The 20,966-nt window shown below is 45.4% G+C and overlaps 1 protein-coding gene across 3 annotated transcripts in view; it reads right to left on the reverse strand.

Annotated features, from left to right (window-relative positions):
* EVA1A (eva-1 homolog A, regulator of programmed cell death) overlaps positions 1-20,966 on the reverse strand; it is a 132,367-nt gene that overhangs the window by 42,451 nt on the left and 68,950 nt on the right. Inside the window, exon 1 of one of the 3 annotated variants that reach the window (XM_057390408.1) lies at positions 20,780-20,846. The exons of the other annotated variants lie outside the window; for them this stretch is intronic. The gene's annotated coding sequence lies outside the window, so the exon portion shown is untranslated. Of the gene's footprint in view, positions 1-20,779; positions 20,847-20,966 lie in introns of those variants that run through there. 3 annotated transcript variants of the gene reach the window in all.

A 20,966-nucleotide genomic window follows, 5' to 3' on the forward strand; every position in this document is an offset into this window, starting at 1 on the left:
TATTGCCAAATTCCAAAGCAAAACTAAGGGAAAAACACACACACACACACAAAGGCACTTTTCAGATGTGATTTATGAAGTGTCTCTAAGTAAGCACATGCATCACACATAAAAACACCCAGGGCTGGGGTTCCAGCTGCACAGGAAAAGCGGCAGCAGGAACTCTCACTGCATAATAAACTACCTGAGCAAGCCCCTTGCTTTGCCTGTGAGGGCCTGGGGACAGATCTTCAGGAAGAGGCACAAATGCAGCACTTCATTACCTTCCTTCAAGCTGTGAAATTATGCTTTTTTGTTTCATTTTGAAAAGGTTATTTTATACAAATGCACACACACACAAGAAAGGCAACTCTCAGCCTTCACTCAGTTCACACTATGCCATCCTTGCATGTTCAAATAGTTAAACAGCCTTAACTTGGAGCCTTTACCAGCATCTCTTCTGTCACAGAAGAGAAATGCTACCTACTTTTATTTTAAGGGGGGAAAAACACATCTTTGGTTAACAACAGTGTTGTGTACCCTGCCTCAAGGCACTGTCCAAGATACTCGCACAGCTACTGACAGAGAGAGGTTCTTGTATCATTCTTGTAAATTCAAAATGCAAGTCACTGAGYTGCAAAATGAGGTTTTCAGCAAGGACGAGGTCATTTGCTGTAACTTGCATGTTCTGAGTGGCTAAATTGGGCTAAACATTCTGRGCCCCATGACACATTCTCATGGCAGTGCCAGGTCCAATAAAGGGTGTTGGGGACCTGCAGCCACTGCTCAGCTCAGTGCAGAGCTCAAAATTGAACCTCCAGAGGTCCATGCTCCGTGCTTTACCCCGACGCTTGCTCTCCTCCACAGCCCTGTGGAAGTTCAGATATTTTTAGCAGTTTGCCATGAGCAAAGGAATGTCTTTTCCAAAGTTACTTCATTCCAAAGGGCAGCTCTGCCAAGACAAACAGGTCCTGAGTGTGATTACTCCAGCTGCAGCCAGGGGAGAGAGCTCACCCCACAGTAATGTGCATGCTCGAGTCCTAAGTACTTGGAATTATTAGTATTTATGGTGCATGAAATTACATTCCTCACTTCCTCACCTGGCCACACAGATAGGAGGGGGAGGGAATTTCAAATCCTTTCTGCCCTTACATGGCTGAGCACTTCTGAAAGCAAAGAAACAACACTGAGAGTCCCAAGAAAGATGAACGGTGGGATTTATCATGGGATGCTCTCTGGACTGGGGCCTTTTCAGGCATTCATGCCAAAAGGAAAGCCAGAAGCCAACAGCAACTCAATTTCTCACCTGGGGAAATCTGTTCTAACCCAGGCTGTTTTTGTTAGTCACACACTCACCTTCATATGCCTTTACTCTCATCTCATTAGGGCCATTCCATAAGCATACAGCAATTAACACCCTCCAGAGCAAAGGGACCAAGAGCTCTGTGAATAACTCCTATGGAAAACTATTGTGCCTCAAACACCAACTCATTAATTCTCAAAAACACCGCAGATGTTTTAAAAACAGCACAGCAGTTACCTCTCACAAGTGAGGAGGTTGAACTGTGGAACTCGATTGACTTGCCCAAGGCCACCAAGGCAAATTCGTGCCAGAGTAAACAAAACCAGCCAAGCTGCTTCCTCGCTCTGCCCCACACTGCCCGTGTGACCCCAGTCTGAAGGACTTCATGATGGGASAACAGGACTTCTCTGCTTCTGAGGGCTTTCAAAAAAACCCTGCAAGGTGTTCAGACACAATTTTACCTGCAGATACCCCACAGGTGCTGATGGCACCTGTGAACTCTGGTGTGAACTCTGCTTGGAGTTCTGGGCTTAGGGACTCCAGCCGTACCAGATGGAGAGATTTAGATATTTAAAATTACAGCTATCTACCACTTTATTTTTTAAAATTTATCTGACCCCCACACTAACCCTGAAATATAAGAACAGCTAGTTCAGGRCACAGACGGAACTTTTCTCATGCTATCCACCATGAGCAGGAGGTGGCTGATCCATAGGGAATCAGTAAACAAACAGGCTTAAGATGGGGCAAATATTGATATGCAGACCCTGGCAATCCTGCTTTATCCATTTTTCCATTTCCTTTATCCATGACACTCAGAATCACTGAGCAGCCTTCAGCCACAGCCTCRGAGCTGCTCTGCACTGCCCAGGCTGCTGCAGTGCAAGCACTTGCTGGGTTTTCATTAATAAAAACTGTAATACAGGTGATGACAGGCAGAGACAATGACATCCATCCCCTCTGAGGGACACAAGTTCCTCATGGTGAGTCCCGTGCATGGCATTTATCATCCTCTCAGCAGTGACAAACACAGGAACAACAACAATAACAACAACCAAAAAGCTTAATCCCTTTCCAGGGAGTTCTTGTCTGCAAAATCCTCCTTATGAAAGACAGATGTGAACCTGCCAGTCCAGTCAGATGCAGAAAGCCCTGGTAAATGCAGGAATGAACATTCTCGCACACAGAATTGGCAAGGAGTAATGGGGAGATTCAAACAATGAAAGAAGTAAATCATTTCAATATGACAAGCTGGATTTGAGAACAATTTCAGGCTATGGACATAGAAATCAAAGACCATCATTTCAGGCAATCCCAAAGGAAAACAAACCTTTCCTTTCCCCAGAATGTAAAGTTAGAAGTGAAGGTGAAGCAAATTGAGACTGAGGAAGGGAATGATCCCTATCCAGCAAGGCACACTGCAATAATCAAAGCGCACACGTTACCGGAGATACAATTTAAAGCAGAGATCAAATTCTACAAAGCATGACCAAAAAAAAAAAGGAAGAAAACTAATAGTAAAGGAATTCTATGAGCAACAGGAAACCTCAGCACTGACAGGGCTTTGCTGAGCACTAYACAAACCATACTGCTTAAGCTGCACCTGAGAGGACCTTTCCTGTTGCACAAGTATTCAAACCCCCTGCCGGACTGTGAGTATGATTTTGCTCTGCTTTTCATTAGCTGGGATCAAGATCCAGCATCTAATGAAAGCTCTAAGCCCCTCCAACCAGCAGGAATAAGAAAGATGCCAACTGAATTTCCTGGATTAAGACAAAACAACAGGAAAGCTTGGGAGGTCTGAGTCTTACCCTGGACTCCTGGCAGCAAAATGGGACAGCACCACATCTGCTTCTCACATCAAAGAAAATGCCCAAGCCCACATTTAGGGTSATGTGAACAGCACTTTCCCAAACTAAAAAATCACCATTGTTCAGAAATCCAGAGCCCCTGGATAAAACCAATGAGGTGATACATGGCAGCTCAGCCAAGCTCAGCCCACTGCTGGACATCACAGCATGGACACACCAAACCCCCGAATCACTCATTCACAGAATGGAAAACTTCCCACTCTCAGAAATGCATGTTCAGGTAGTGACCTGAAAAGCCTGAAAAATTCACCAGGATGGAGAATTCCACTTCCAAAGCAATGGTTTCTTCATCCACCAAATGTCCCATCCCTGCTTACCAGCTCTCCAAAGACAGGAGACACCAGCTGTATTAATTCTCAACCTCCATGTCCCTCTTTTTAAACCAATTTGAATTCATGTCTCAATCCTCCCCTCAAACAGATTATTAGTTCAATTACTTTATAGTTTCTTTCATTCATTTTAAAGTGTTCCCAAACTTTCTAATCTAAATAATAGCACTTAATTTAGAAATCTTTGTAGGTGATTTGTAGGTGTCTACAGTCCATTCACATCTCTCTGACCTGGAAACCAACCAGCTTTGACTTCACCATACACTTGGGAAATCTGGATCACRTAAATCTGAATCAGATTTTAGGGAGAGATACTGTGATTAAGAAAACCAAAACATGTATGGCATTGTTTGCTATCCTTCTACGACCTCTAAGTTGTTTGGTGATAACGTGGCACTTGTACACTTGGCTTCTTTGCATCAACTTTCACACCTCGGGACGTACAACTTCTTCAGTCCTCTGGTTGTTTTTCTCCCCCAAAAAATGGCAAACTTTTTTTGCAAGCTGCAGGGTTGTCCTCACAAGTTTCTAATCACAGGGTTTCTGCTGTGGGTGACTGCAAGGGACAATCTGAACTACGCAAGTCCTGTTCCAACACAAGAGCATAAAAATGCAGCCGCTGCTGCTGGAACGTGGTCCCTGCCCAGCAGAGCACAACCACACCGTGCCTCCCTGGGAAAAGCAGGAGGGAGTCATTTGTGCAGCACGTGGAACATCAGGTAAAGCTGAGGGATTTGCAAGCACAGAAGAGATGGGGATTGCAGCATCCTCCCAGCACCATCAGCTCAGGCATCAGGGCAATACTGACTCCTGAAGTGACCCCCACAGCTCTTCCTGAGTGCCCTTCCTCCTGTGCATTCCTCTGCTGACACAAAAAAAAAATCCAAGAGCTGGCTTGATGAAATGAGCCTCTAAATGCAAATTGCCTTTTTTTTCAGCCATTTTTTTTTCTTTACAATAAGGGTGGTAAAACACTGACACAGGTTGCCCAGAGAGGTGGTAGATGCCCCATCCCTGGAAACATTCAGGGTCAGGGTGGACAGGACTCTGAACAACCTGGTTTAGCTGATGATGTCCCTGCTCATTGCAGGGAGCTTGGACATCATGATSTTTAAGTTCCCTTTMAATCCAAACTATCCTATAATTCTAAAAATCTGTTACAAAAGCAATACCTGTCCTCTCCCTTCCAGCCAGGGGTGTACCACACACCTGCAGGTTGCCATAGCTAAAGGGAAAAACACAGGGATATTCACATCATTTCTCTTTTCATAGTTTTTTTTCACCTGCTATGAGTTTCCCATATTTATCACTGTGAAATCAAGTTACATGTTTGAAAATATATATCAACTGTCTGACATTTGAAAATCTATTTACAGTGCTTTCTTTTTCATTACCCTGTTTACTTTACAACTTTGATTTTATTGAAATGCCATTTTGGAATATTGATTCACTTGAATTGCAAATAAAAATGGGCTTTCTTGGAGAAAATTAAATATATATTTCATATGCAACAGACAGGAAAATCTCTCTGAGTCACTCTTGCATAGAGAAATAATTGGCCTATTTAAGAGCGTTGTGTAATGTTGTGTAACTCGGGAGACTGAAGGCTAAATGCTGGTGTGCTGCGAAGATTGGGGGTTTAAAACCTGCTCACAGTCCAGCATCATCAGACCCATTACTCAGTTTGTGTTTCCACTTTTCACAGTCCTGAGGAGGAAAATCTCTGCAACAAAACTTGGCATTTGACTTTTTCTGTTCTCTACTGCTTCTATCAGCAGCTCTGCAGCTCTCTCTATAAAGCTTTCAGAGAAAGGTGGGTGAGTGGGACTGGGGAAGGTACGTGACACTGGCTCCTCCTGTACATAAACATTTTGCCAGTAACACTTTGTCCATGCCGCGTGTGAAAAATGGCACAGCTGACAGGGCTATGCAAACAGAGAAACCCATGCTGGGGCCAGGAACTCTATTTGCTACTTAATTCCTCTTTCTAAGCAATAAACTATGTGAGCACAGAAGCAAAATCCTTTTGTCAGAGACTAGGTTTGTCTTTACTGGGAAAATGTATGGATAGAGTTTGGTTGATAGACTTGCAAATCGAGTTAAGTAAAGCAACCCCTGAATTCAAGGAGGAAGAAAAAAGGTGTCATTACAAAGGATGTGCTCATTRCAGGGCTGTGAACAGCCACTAGAGATGGATCCACCTTTCTACCAGAGGAAACCCCTAAAATCCTGTGTGGTGTGGTCCAAGTGCCTTCCTATCCCAAATTGAGGCTTATTGTGAGCTAAACCCTGTGTATCAATCCTTGCCCTGCCACGGGGGAAACTGTCCATGGGCTCAAAGGAAAGACCTCTGCAAGCCCTTCATATATTGAGYATTCCCATGCAGACTTTTCCCTAGAAAAAATAAACATTCATAAGAACTGTTGCAGAAAGAGTTAGACCTTGAAAACCTAAAGGGAAGTATTTCAGACTCAGGGGAGTCTTCTACATCAAAGAAAATGGGACAACTGCAAATATGGAAGCAACCCAAAGTWGCCACAAAGTGGTCTCTGAAACTTACTGCAGACATCTGTATTCCCTCATGCTCCTCCTGCGCTGAACAACAAAATAAATCAATAGCTGTAGTTATCCGTGCCCTGAAAGAACAATCGCGTCATGTGGGAAGTGCCCCAAAGTGCCAGGACTGAAAATGGGCCCCAGAGAGCCCAAAAGGGCACAATTTCCCCCCTTGGGCTGAAGAAGAGGCAGTCCCTTTGAGTGCCACAGGCAGAGCTGCTCCGTGGGGCGCAGGGCAGGGCTGCAGTGACAGCAGAGACTCAGCAGAGCCARCCTGGCCACAGACAGCTCAGCAGAGCTCCACTCTCAGCTGCAGGGATGGCTCCCAGGGCTGGGATGGCACATGCTAGGATAGCACATCCCTGCAGGAYCTCATGGGTTCACATCTGGCTCTACAGCAGGTGGGCTGCAGTCAGAGCCTCCGGCCAAATCTCCAGCTCAATGTTTTATTAATGCAAATCCCTACACAGCACCCCTGACTCGCTGTGGCAGGGGCCATTTGCTGCTCACAAGAGAGGCAAYGAAAGCTTCTGGGTAGGAGGGTCCTCTAGATAGAAAACTTGGTGATAATGAGTGGTATCTGACTGTTTCAAAAGAGCATATACCACCAATGGGCCAAACACCAAGAGGAGAATTCTGAAAACTCTGAAGCAGTTATTAATCACAGAAAAATTAAGGTTGGAAAAGACCTCTAAGATCATCATGTCCAACCATTAACCCACCACTGCCAAGCCCACCACTAAACCAGTCGCTAAGTGGCACACCTGCAAATTTTACAGCACTTCAGGGAGTGATTCCATCACTTCCCTGGGTAGTCTGTTCCAATGCCTGACCACACTTTTAGTGAAGAAAGGTTCCCTAATATTYAATCTAAACCCTATCTGGTGCAACTTGAGGCCATTTCCTCATTACCTGGGAGAAGAGACTGACTCTCATCTGTCTACAATCTCCTTTCAGGCAGGTAAAGCCACCACTAAACTTAGCAACAGCTACCAGAAAGACATGTAAAATAATTTTCCTTTTAACTTCACTGCAGTAAACAACACCCATTAGCTAMAGTTGCCTTTGAAGTGGCAGCCAGGGTGTACACATAAATCCCAGCAAATACAATAGGAGAACAGGTAATCTATACACTGTAGATACTTCCCTTGACAGTGCTGTCATTGCACTGCTTGCATTGCCTCCTAATCCATCTGGAGGAAACCCTCAACTAYGAAAAGTTATTAAATCCAGATAAATTACCTGCAAGGAAAAGGGAGAAGAAGCAGCTCCTTTAATCACCCAATAAAGAAGCAAAGGAAATTGCATCATCCCAGAGGGGAGACCAGCAYGGCTGGCCAGGCAGACAGGGATCACTGCCCTGGCATCAGTGACACTGCTTCCCCAGACCCAGACAGACACACAGCTCTAGAGAAGAGGGCTAAAGGGAATGCCCAGATCCAGCTCCCTCCTGGCCATCTAGGAGCCTTGGCACAATCTTTGCATCTGGTTATTCTTTCTGATATAAAACACATCAAATCCCCAACCCTTATGCATGGAGGGAGTGAAGTTTGCTGCTCAGACACATTTCTGATGCTGTTCTCAAACAATGTGCAAAAGACAAGTTGTAATTCTCTTTGGCCAAGTGTAAAACCCACCAACTACAAAGTGAAGCTGAGATGAAAAACTACACTTGTCTTAATTTTCAGAAGAATGTAAAAAGAAATGAGAAACAGCTTTTTGACTATTTTTTTAGCACTGTCATTTTTTTACTTTTTTTTTCCTGATCCATTATCTCATCAGTAGCAACGCAGTTTATTTTCTGGCCTCTTTCCACAAGCTCTCTGGGTCAGATAGTGCTATTTGTTTTAATGTAATAAATATGGTTGTTAACCAAAAGGAGGCAGATGTTTATCCCCAGWATGTTCTCTACACGTTCCCAACCCCCTTCCAGCGAGATTACTTCTTGTCTAAATTAAGTGCATTTAAAAACCTGTCTGAAGTAACTACTCCAGAGGCCAACAAATAACTGCTCCTTAGTGGAGAATGATATCCTGTGGTCTTAGTTCCTTCTGGTCATGTCCCTCACTGCTTACACCTCCCCAAAGCAGAGTAACTGTTGACAAATCACAGAAGCACCATTTCAGACTTGGTCTCAGAATCACAGAATCACAGCATGAGCCAGGCTGGAAGGGACCACAGCAATTCATCTTCTCAAGCAAGGTCATTCCACAGCACAGGGCACAGGATTGTGTCCAGACAGGYCTGGAATATCCCCAGTGAGGGAAACTCCACAGGCTCGCTGGGGCAATCTATTCCAATGCCTGGTTACTGCATAGGAAAGAATCTCTGCCTCACGTTCAGGTGGAACCTCCTGGGCATCAGTTTCTGCTTGGTACCCCCAGGCAGAGTTTGGCTCCATCCTCCTCCCTTCACATACTTAATGCACGTACAAGTCTTCCCTTCTTAGTGCCAGGTAAGAGGTTTTTCTATGCATCAGCCCCTCTGAAGACTTTATGTATGGAGACCCTTAGACCATTAGCCTTAACCCAGCTGTGGTAACTCTCTAAAAACAAAATTAAAGGAAGAGCAGAAATCAACAGGAAGCAGGTTCCCAGCTGACTGAAACAAGGCAGAGCAGTCTGCCTCTGCCTGGGACCAACCTCACAGCCAGTGACTACAGAGTCACCAAGAAGCCATGACTATTGCTGGTCTCAGCCCTGCAAAGCCCTGAAAGTCCATCTTCTTMTGCTCCATCAGACATCCAAACTGCAGCTTTGTGCTCACTGGGGACCATCCTACAGCTCTGACAGCTGAGGCGTGGTTGCTCACTGATACAAGATCCAGTCTAAGGGAGCAGTGCCTCACCTTGCCTAAACYGGCCATTCCTAAGGAACTGATGGAAAGATGGGTGCAAGAACAAAGCCAAATGTKTATCCAATCCCAGAGAAGCAGAACAGACATCAACAGCACTGAYAGCGAGCTCCAGATTTCTGCACGGACTTTGTATCTACCTATCAACCTGAATGACTCTCCCAGGCAGATGTTGACTCAAAGAACCACARAAAGCGAGGGAAACATTTTAATAGCAGACACATTCATCAGCTAAAAGAAAAACCTCCCCCTCCACTGGGGTTTGCCTTGGTAAACACAGAAGACACGAGTCAACCAAATTGCCCGGCCACCCCTCACCCCACATCCAGCCAACACTCCGCCAGTCCCCTCTGCTCCCTCCGGCAGGACGCTCTGCAGCTCCCTCCTCTGAAGTTTGCTTACATTACTGCCTCCCTTTGCTGACAYTGGCAGCTTTCTCAAGCCTTTGTGTAACTATTTTTTCTTGGATATACTTAATCTATCTTATTTTTATCCCATCTGTGAGAAAAAGCGGCTGCAGCACAAACGGATCGGCTTTGGCAGTGCCGCCAGCCCCGCAGATCCCGTGACCCCCTCGCCAGGCTGCTGTCATCTTTTCTGTTTATCTGCTGCTGCTTTTGTCCTATCCCAAACACACCAGGAACGTGCCAGTCCTCCTAAAGGCCTCTTTCAAGGTGAATTAAYCAAACCTCATGGATACAGTATTGCTGAGAAAGGACTTTCTGACTTTTCTTTTTCCATATGAAGTTTTAAATGGGTTTAGACTGAAAACCTTCCTGAGGGATTTCACGTGTTCTGCACACAYAGGTCCTGCAAATGAAGTTGGATGTAGACCCTGGGAGAACCTGCTACAGCTCAGGGGGTTCCCAGCAAGGATACAGGGACCACTCATGTCACATGCGCTGCTTCAGAGGGACACAGGGCTGAGAGGAGGGACAGTRACAAAAGCTTTACCCATGTCAGCTGCTGGCAGTGGTAGAAACAGCACTGCCAAGGATGGTACCACTTGAAAAACAGGGATGGGATGCCTGTTGTAATTGCCATGAGATGAAATCCATGGTAAGTCTGTGGTTGTTAGTTGTTGCTGCTGTTATCCAGGAAGATGGACTGAATGGACTCATTATTCCTTTTTGACCATTTTTATAGGTACCTAAAAAGCTGGGTTTGCTATTCTTGAGGCAGTGTCCAGCAGGATGTCAGATGGTGGCCAGTGGTGGTGCTACACACAGGACCATGCTGGCTCACCAAATGCTGGAAAATTCTCCAGCACACAAGGAATCATACAACTATTTAAGCTGGAAGAGACCTCCAAGATCATCGAGTCCAGCCATTAAGCCAGCACTGCCAAGGCATCACTAAACCCTGCCCCTCAGTGCCACATCTACGTGTCTGTTACATCTCTCCAGGGATGGTGACTCCACCACTGCTCTGGGCAGCCTGATCCAATGCCTGACAATCCTCTCTGTGAAGAAATTTTTCCTAATATCCAATCTAAACCTTCCCTGGTGCAACTTGAGACCTTTTCCTCTTGTTCTGTCACTTGTTACCTGGGAGAAGAGACCGACTCCCATCTGGCTCCAGCCTCCTGTCAGGGGGTTGTAGAGAGCAAGGAAAGTGAGACTGTTTTCTTCTTTTACCCAAGGCAGAACTGTGTTGGTCCTAATCCTATGGTTTGGAAGCATGAACAATACATCATTGTCACAACAAGATCTGCAAAACCACTTCAAGCAACTCTTTTTAAATCTGTTTGGGTTTCTAAGTCCAAACATTTGTAAATCCATTCCCACCAACTGGGAATACRTGAGTCAGTGACTATTTGACAAATCTCCACAGTTTACACAGGAAGGCATAAAGACATCATCCTTTTCTAAATCAGAATTTTAAATCAAAATTTCCTGAAGTAAATGAGTAAAACAAAGATTTTTATAAAAGAAATTAACCTAAGTACTTAACTCTCCCTTCCACTGTCCCCACTTCTGAATGAAGGGGCAGGACAAAAAATGGTCCTTTTATTAACAAGGACTAACAGTTCAGCTTATACTGCTATATCACTTCACCATCTTATTTTAAAAAATTCACATCCCATCTTSCACAACATTAGAAAATTATTTTCATTTTTACATATTTGGGTAAACTTTGAATATTTACCTYTTTATTTTTGTTTCCCCCATTTCTTCACTAGCTTAGTGGCCAGCATAGAAACGCACAGGCACAGGTCATCTTCATTTGTTTGCAGACTGCTTCTGACTTAGGGATTAATTAATTCAAAAGAACCAGAGYACATGGAGTTCTTGGGGAGAGGGATATAATTACTGCACTTTAAGTTMTCCTGGAAAAATGCTAAAGTGGCAATTTTTTGGAGTTAATGTCTTTTCCTGCTACTCATTCTGGCTGGAGGCATCCTCCTGTCTTTTYTGACTATCATTCCTCTATTCCTTATGAAATGCAGGAGATAAAGGAGGTRCCTCCTGTGAGACTGGGTGGGGAAGGAGCTGTGGTCCACAGGTGAAGCAGGGAAACAAAAAAGACCTGGAATGCTCATTTTCCTAAGGATTTCACTTAATCAAATTATCACCAAACTGCAAGCCATTCCTAACCACTAATTACCCACTGCCTGGAAACTATTTTGAACAAATGTAAATGTAAAAAATCTAGCTGATGATAGCCTTGAAATGTAGATCCTGGGAAGCCTGTGAACTTTAACAACTGTGGAGAAACAAAAACAGAGGTTTTCTTGTAACTTTGATCCTGTTCTAGGGGCAATATGCAGGCACACGTAACAAATCTTTCCTTCCTCTCTATTTTCTTGCCAAGGATGCTCTTTGGAAACAGCACTGTAACTACTCCATACATTTTATCCCCCAGAATGTATCAGATGTTATTTAAATAAATGCAATGTTATTTAAATAAATGCATGCTAGAACTTTTCTACAGTGCCTCCTAGTTAACTGCAGCCATGAAGAGCCCACGTTCACACTGAAGGGGCCAAAAAAAAGCTGAACTGAAGTCAAGCAGAACAATTCAGTCTCATTGTTCAGTACCAGACTCTGAATGGTGATGTAACAGATTAAACACATGGAAGAAGGAATGCGGGATCACAGGTGTTTCCCCACAAACAAAGCAGCCTGCCTTAGTACTGACTTCTCCTCCTCCTTGGAACCTCACAGGAATGTCACTGTGTGTTGTACCACAGCAGTGCCACAGCTGAATCAATGATCTAGGTATGGACCAGAGTGAAAAAAAMCCCACAGATACCCTCAAACAGTCCATGGCTCAATGGAAACATGAAGGTAGAACTAATTCTCTTCAAAGCTATGGAGATTTTATTTTACATTTTCCCATAGTGCATTTTTTAATCTGGAGATCCTCGTGGCCCTTTGCAGATTGAAATCATCAGGTTGTTTTCTGTAGACCAAAGTTCAGTCCCTGATGGAGGTTCACATTTTCCATGCAGCCATTTAGTCCCCASAGTCTCCATCACTAAACTTCTGCTCTAAAGCAAGAGCCAAAGCTTAGGAATTCAGTGAAGGAGAGGATGCAAAAGATGATATAGCTCCTCAGCTGCCTACCTTGCAACCAGGTCTTGAAATCATAATTGCCAGAAATAAAATTTACACAGATTCAGAAGACTAACAGGACAAAACCACTACACAGGCAAGCTGCATCCATTCATCAGTAAAGCAAATGCAAATACGGATGAAATGGGAGATTTTTTTTCCCTGAGCTCCTGTGTAGAATCTGCYTTTTCTTCCAGGATCAACAAACCTCCAGTTTTGCACTTTTGCATATATGCTTTAAGAACTAGCATGCTGTGAGGTCTCTCTGCAGACAGCACATGTTTTGTCAAGAAACATATACAAAAAAAAAAAAAAAAGTCGTGGGTTTTTTTTCTGTCCTTCCCTCATTACTAACCAAAGCAATCACATACAGCTTTTCAATTTTCCAGCACAGCACAAACAAGAAGGAATGAAACCTCTGACAGATGGTTTCACGGTAGCACCCCTACTTTTCAACTGGATAAGATGACCTTCCTCCTGTCACAGATTTTGCACTGGTGGAGGTAACAGGCTCTTCCAGCTGCATTTGGTCTCTTCCTCAGGTCCATAGTGGTCCTGTGGGGCACATTAGGTTCCAAGAAGCCACTGTAATAAGGACAATAAGGTTCTTGCATCAGGCTGTGTTTTTTTGAAATAACTGTACCCTGTCCAGGAAACATGGAAAGGCAATGTAGGAAGTTTCATGTCCACTTCACAAGCTTGCTTCTTTTTAGTAGGTAGTTTTCCTCACATCTTTGCCTGCATTCCTGTATTTCACAGAAAACACCTTCATTCCTTCCTCTCTAGGTCAAGTTCTCTTTTGCTGGTAGCTGTACACTTCATCTCTGAGCTGATTCACACTATGKGATCTCTGCCATGAGGGGAAAGAATCAAAAATCAAGAAAGCTCTGGTGGTGTTTCTATAGCAGTGAGTTCTGCAGCAATGAGCATTTCAGGTTTTGGAACTTTACCATCTATGCTGTTACACAGTTCTGTCACAAGATTTGTGCTCGAGCATTAGAACCAGCTCCCCAGGGAATTGGTGGAATTGCAATCCCTGGAAGCATTCAAAAAGTGTGCAGATGTGGTGCTAAGGGACTTGGGTGAGTGTTGAACATGGTGGTGTTGGGTTAATGGTTGGACTCAATGAAACTGGAGGTCTTTCCCAACCTTAATATTTCCATGGTTCTGTGATTTCAGTCCGAGCCTGCTGGGACCCAGCCAGGTAAGGCTCAGGAACCTGCAAGTGTCCAGTGCATGGGAAAGGTGACCCAYGGGAGCACTCAGTGTCTTCAGACACAGGTGCTTCAACCTTCCCAAAACTTCCATTCAACATCTGTTGTGGCCACCAGACATCAGCACCTTGTCCTAAGCACCAGAGGGAGAGGTGCCAATTCACAGTTTGTTATCCATCTGCCCACAAATGCTTGCAGCACATCCTTCAGAGCCAGGAACCTATTTGGAGTCCTTCAACAACACCATTTACACTGCTTTAAGGATATTTTATATGCTCAGGAGAGGGTAAAAGCAGCTTAATGTACCTGAGAATTGGTCCCACAAAAACTCCACCTTTCCTTTAACTGCTATTACCACACAAAATGGGAACAGCAAATGTTTCAAAGAACAAATTGTACCGGTTCATGGCAAATGGGTGCAGAGGCTTTATCATTGTTGCAGTGCCAGAAAAATGAACAAATTTGCCCCCTGGGTTGAAGCTAAAGGAACAAAATTCTTGAGCCCTGCCTAAAATCACATGGGTCTGTTTGGCTCGTCTGATGTTGTTCCATGGTGATTCACAAGCATTGCTCTGCCTTGCTGTGTGATGCTTGGCAGCCAGCTGCACAGTCAGAGCTGTGCAGAGAGCAAACCAGAGCCCTGTATGATGCATACTTTTTCTTTTTTTTTTTTTTTTCTTGCAAGCAAGTTCCTGCCTCAGAGACAACTCTAGAAAACTACAGAACAAGCAGGATCTGGACAGAATCAGCAAGTATTTAGTGTTGGTGGAAAATAAAGCCAGATTGCACAGCCTGATAGCTGTGTGATCCCCTTCRAACATGCATCATTTCTCCTAGTGACAACAACAGGCAGTGCCTCACACACTGCCTCACAAATAATGGTTAAGGTTGAGAATGCTTCCCCAGATTGAAGCCTGTCCTCTGCACCTGCAAAATCTGAGTTATGGCAAGTTGACCAGAGGCCACGTTTAATCAAAGCCTTACCAAGGTGTCACAATAGCAAACCTGCAGCCACCCTGTCCAGCAGCATGACCTGGAGCACTCATTTTAAGAGCTGAGGCATTCAGCAGAGTCATGAGGAGCCAGGAGCACCGAATTTGTGAGGAGTGACTCAGAACCTGCACTGTACACGGAGGGTGCAGGGAGACAGGGTGTCTGGGAAGGGCAGTTAGGTGTTCCCTGGTGTGCTCAGCCAGGAGCTGCTGAGAGCCAGCCAGCTGAAACACCAGGGAAAATCCAAATGGGCACCTGCCTCCTGGCTTGCTCCTTGCTGAAGCTGGCTGCCATGGCACAGAAGCCTTTCCTAAATACCAGCTGGGATTTCTCACGAGTGGTGCATGAGATATTCAGCACCTGGCACAGCATCCTCCCGAAGGACAGGTGATGCAGAGCCAGGCAGGGAAGCACAACCTGGAGGTGGAGGTTGATTAAATATGACCACAGTGCCCATGGCGAGCTTCTGTCTCTCTGGGAAGGGTTTCTGCTGTCCTCACATGRAACTCGTGTTTTGAAGCAGTTTGTCAGGAAGCATTAGCATGCCTGGCAGGTTTGCCTAGCCTGGGCTTCTTCAAGTAAGCAAACAGAACAGAGGGAATTCCCAATTTTGCATGTTTAAACAGCAAGACTGAAAGCTATTTAGACTCCTGCTGACCAAATCTCAGATCTCACAAGCTCGGTACTGTTCAAGCCTCCTCAGCAGGCTGAAGAGCACCCTTCTGAATTGCTGCAGAAGTTGTGCAAAGAAAACACTTATAGGACTCTTCAAGGGAAAAAAAAAAAGGAAGGAARGATGATTAGCCACTGACAGGTGATCACTCTGCTTCCACCTCCTGCTTGTGGGAGGAAGAGAAGGGATCTTTCGTACACTTTGGGCACATTTTTACCCCTTCATTCCTGTGCACACCTGGSACCACACACTGCTGTGACATTCATGGCATCATTGCTCCCAGGAGAGCTCTTTGTACTTGCTCTGTAATCCAAACCTACTAAATACACATTAATCTAATTGCAACCATTGTATCAAGCAGAGGAAAATAATTAAGAAACTTCAGCTTACAATGTGCCAACCATTCCAAAAATCAGATCACTGTGGATAATAAACAATGAGAAACAACAAAACAGGAGGCAGAGGAACTGGARTCTTTCATGGTCACTGATGTAGTAAATCAGCACTGCAGTTTAACATGGACAGACACAGTGTAAAGTCATATATCTGAGGGAAAGGACTGGACTTGAAAGCACATATTTAAGTGTGACATTCATGCAGTACACTAGCCAGGAAAATTAGGCTGATTTCATTAAAGAAAAATAAGTCTCTGAAGACTGTACAGTCCATGGATACATTAATAAAAAAGAAGGGGRAAAAAAAAAAAAAAGTAGTCCAAGCATAATTTAGGCTATGTCAGAGGAGAATCACAGTGACTAGTAAAATGAAAGGAACACAAGATAGATTTTACTAAATCAGTGAAATAAGTCTGGATGGGAAACTCCAGAAAACTATTTAACAGGTGAGGATGATCTGTCAGCTTCAGCTGCTTCTCCATCCTTAGTGCTGGGTCTGATGACCAAGAAGCAAACTCAGATTTAATCAGCAAGCTCCCTGTATATATTTAAGATAGCTCCCTATATATTTAAGATCATGCCTGCATATTTAAATTATGGCAACTTCAGATGCTCTTAGCTTTCCACTGCACCAGCCCCTACAGAAACAACCCCCACTTCAAGGACGGGCAAGGAAAAGAGAGCAGGGATCAATGGTCTTTCCATTGCCAGTGGTCACTGAAGGAGGAAAACACTGAATTATTGTGGTCACAGAGGAAATCAGAGACCAGATCTGCGTTTTCTTCATAACCATAGAACACCTCTGAGAGCTCTCCAAAGTGCAGGTACAAAGACATACTCGCTCCAGTGAAAACCAGCCTCTGCTGGTGTGTGAGGGGACAGACTGCTCCCTGCTCCTCAGGCTGACAGCAAACTAACCCTGGCCAAGGACACTGGACAAAAACTCTGTGTTTTCAGCAAAACTATGGTTCTAATGGCCTTGGATGCACTCAGAGACTCAACCCCAGTGAACTGGTAAGAACTTCCATCAGGAAGATGAAGTTCAAACAGCTTGAGCTGTGATTTCTACCAGTGGCCCTGTGGAAATCAGGTATCTCAGGGAGAAAACCACAATGCYGACCTTCCTCAGAGGCCAAATTTATTCTCAGCAGAGAAAGAAAACCTCTCACAGTTGCCAGATTAAGCTGATCAAGAACTAACAAGAACTGAAGAAGCAACAGGAGTGGCCTCCTCCACTCTGCCTCCAGAGAAAAATCTGGCTTTTATTACAAAATTCCAGCCTGGAGCTTCCTCCCACAGGATAGACCAGGGAGGCCCAGACTTGTAGGAATTAACCAAAAATAACACTTCCAGGGAGGGAGAGGACAACTGAGGGAATTGTTGATGGGATATAGAGGTCTCTCACCTCCTTCTCACCAGTTCAGGTCCAGGAGTCAGGAGGAAGGMGAGAAAGCCTCTGACCTTGAGAAGTTTGCTACCCTTAGATGATTTACTGGGAAGTAAGTGACTGCCACAACCACCATCACGTCAGGCAGCCCCAAGGCAGCGAGCAGAAGAACAAAAACTGCCCTTCCCATCTCCACAACAATCCATTTTTAAGAGTTGTGGGTTGCATGTGGCAAGGCTCAGTCTGTTAGCAAGCTCCAGGCTCCATCAGTAGATATGTTTAAAAATAGCCAAAGCAAACAGGATTCTGTTTGGGGAGGGAAGGAGGCAGGCACCTTTTTGGCTCTGTTTGGCCAGCAGCAGGGATATGGTCTGGTTGATCCTGACCATCTCCACTACACATCCTCACTGCTGTGGGAATGTCCCAAAAACAGCAGRGATCAGCAGCTCCCTGGAGCAAGGAGGCAGCACTGTCCTCAGGTAGTGGCACTGCATTARAAGAAGGAAAACAAGAAATTTGTGCAGGCGAGCTGAAGACTCACTGGAGCGTGTAAATGTTACCTAAATTTGTGCATCAGCATTTAAATACCATGAGAACTGGGGCTGGAGCTGGGCAAGGGCAAAGMAGATGAACACAGAGTGTCTGATTCAGCCTGGGGAGACAGGGAAGCACAGGGAGCTGGGAAGCACCCACAAACTGGGCCAAGGCCACCCCAAATGCTGCTGCTGTTCCCCTGTGAGAAACTAAAGCAGATGGCAGCCAACAGAAGCAGGCRGGCAGCAGCAGAGAATCCTCAGAGCAACCTCGGGCAGGACTGGGAGCACCACACCAAGCTCAAGCACTGAAGCAGGAAAAAGCAGCACAGAGAAAAGGTCACCCCTCACCAGCACCATGAGGGGTGACCACCAGTGATGGGAAACCTCTCCTGGAGGTCTCAGTGGCCACGGTGGGTTTGTGGAGCTGCAGAGGGGTCTGGCTCAGGGATGAGAAGCAGCACAGAGCTGCTGTTACAAAGCAGGACTTGTTTGCCCTGTCCTTGTGCAGATGAGAAARGGGGAAGGGAAGCTTCACCCTATTCACGTGCTTACCCCACCTTCCTGCAGGCTCTTCCCACCCAGTGGCCTCTCAGAATTCTGGTTCTCCCACTGCAGCAGAGTGGCCCAGAGAGGCTTTACTCCAGGTAGGGCTTTGGTGAGGTAATCTAAGACAACAGGATTAAACTGAAAGACACTATTTATGTTGTGCAACAGGAAATATTTCCAGACAGTAAAGTCTGTGGGGCTCCAGAGYGCTTTCCCAAGGTAAGCAGCAGAACTGGAATGGCCATCCCTTGGCTCATCTGTCAAGGCTGCAGGAACACTGTGTGGTGTGGAGAACACGCCTGCACAAGGAGAGAGACAGGACAGGGACCCCGGGTTTACTGCTGTTACAGCAGTTCTGTGTAAAAACAAGGACCCAGCACTGGCTTACACACAGAACAAGTTTCTGTTAAGACAAAAAAAAAGCTGATATGTAGGGCAAATTAGAAAGCCAAAAAAAAAAAAGAAAAGCTAGAAGGGTCATGATGGTACTTGAAATCCTTCAATTCTCATCATGATCTCACCCTGAGTGGGTTTCTCTTGTCTTCCTTTCTCCTTTGCAAGTGTCAGAAAAAAGCAGATACTAAGGGACTGATTCTTACCTGTCCTGCACTGCTGTAAATCAAGAACAATGTCACTGAAATCATCAGGGGTGAGGTCAGTTTAAAAATGAAGAGGGTGAAATTATGTTCAACTCCCAACACAGCACACAGGTAAAGTTTTAGAATAGTTTAGAAATTGATTCCCAAAAACTGCGCTTGAGATAGAAGTTCAATTCTCAGCATCCACATATTTGGGTGGATTTCTAAAGGACTGGAGGTCCTCTCCCCTCTCCAAGCACCCAAAGCAGCCCCTGAAGCACAGTTAGCCCCCCAGTTACCTTGCACAGGCAATGATTCCATTCACCTCAGGGCTGACCTGCCTGGTGAACCCCTGCAAAAATGCCAGTCTGTCCCCCCATTTCCTTTGCCATCGAGAAAACAGAGCACAGCTCCAGGTCAGTGCTGTTCCTTAGGCTCCTGAGAGGTGCTGGGAGCAACTCTGGCCACAGGTTCTCTCCTCCCTGTGTTACATGAGCTCATTACTCTCTTGGCTATGTYTCTGCTAGTAAACTAACCCCTGCCAGAGCCCATTCTTCAGCCCTGAAGCCAATTGGCACAGCCTGACGCCTACAGATTATTAAACTTTCTTACACTCTGAAACAAGGTGGCTACATCCAAACTTCCTTTTGGAGTGTCCCCGCCCTTCCTAAACTCCAGCAACACCCAGAAGTCGTCTCAGATCAAGCCGTTTGTGGTAGCACAGACCCTCAAGACCCTCACTAGGACATGGATAAGCCAGCTGTGAAAATACTATAAGTATTTTTGATAAATCCTTCAGTAGCACAGCAATCAGAGTCTTCAAGATTGGAAAGCCCAAAAAAGGATTTCCTACTCAACTTGATTAAAAAAAAAAAAAAAAAAAAAAAAAAAAAAAAAAAGTTGCTTTCATATAGGAACTGTGAAAGAAACTTTGAGCTTTTACCTAGAAACTGACTCCAGGCAAAGCTGTCAGTAAACGTCCCCTGGGTCCCCCACTGCCTGTGGCAGCAAGGCAAGGGTGCCAAGGCTGGACAGGGAGCTCGAACTTTGCCCAGCCATGGGAAGTGATGTGCCTTGGCTGGAGGSAGGGCAGAAGGACGAGTGAGCCCAAAGCCCCCTTCCTACACACACGTCTTGTCACTTCTTCCACCACTTTCCCACTGGAGAAGGGGGACAGAGAAGACTCCACAGCCAAACTACCATAAAATGAGAGGGAGTTGAGGGAGCAATGTGAATCAAGCAGTGACCAGGAGGTAAACACAACATTCACAGAGCCTTGGGTTCATTTTTCCCAGGGCCAACTCCAAGGCTATTATTGCCCCACTCATAATTAGCTGGTAAATATTGTACATAGAACTGACCTTTCTAAATGCTGCTGAGTAGCTGGAGGTGTTGGGAGCTAATCCTGCCTGTGAAGATCTGGGGCTGTGCAGCACCGACTTTATCTGCCGGTGTGTAATGCTCTGCAAGCGCTTTTTTCCCTTGCTTACTGACACATTGAGATTTACTGCCCTGTGTCAGTGAGTTCAAGAAAGCCTTTTAACTCTGAAAGCTCCGAGAACCGGCTCCAGCACATGCTTCAGGATTTACCCGTCAGTTTGTTACGCCTTGTYTGTCCAAGAAACAGTCAAGACTGAACGAGTCAGGAATGACARAAATAGTACATGAAGTCACAGTTGCTCCACTTTGAAGCACAAGCATTTGTGTCTCTTTCCTACCAAATATATGTGCGTTCAGCGAGCAAATAAGGCAATGGCAGAGGAAAGGCAACACAGGCAGGATTTTACTGATGCCAGCTGAGTTGTGCCCTCTCCTCCTAGCGTGGGTAACGCAGATTTCCACAAGTATCAGCTCTTTCTGGTCAGAAAAGCAATCCCCGGGACTGGACACACTCACAAACCCCGCGAACGCTGCCKCAAGCCAGCCCTGAGAAAAACCTGTGAGCACTAAACTGAAGCTGTACATGCACGTAAGAGAGAGCGCCGAGAACCCCCTGCTCTTTGCCTCACCTCCGCTCACTGCCTGCCCGGCTTCTGCACATCCCCGTGCCGCTCTCTGYCTCTGTTCACAGCCCTTCTTCCCTTCACTCATATCACATCAAACCACCGGCGCCTGTAAAACATCCCCAGTGCCAACCCTCGCAGCTGACCTGTCCTACGGAGCGAGCCGCACGCCGGGATCCCGTGTCGCCCGTCC

This window comes from Malurus melanocephalus, unplaced genomic scaffold (assembly GCF_030028575.1).
Source record: "Malurus melanocephalus ecotype Western Australia unplaced genomic scaffold, MMel_1.1 scaffold_26, whole genome shotgun sequence".
Lineage (NCBI taxonomy): Eukaryota > Metazoa > Chordata > Aves > Passeriformes > Maluridae > Malurus > Malurus melanocephalus.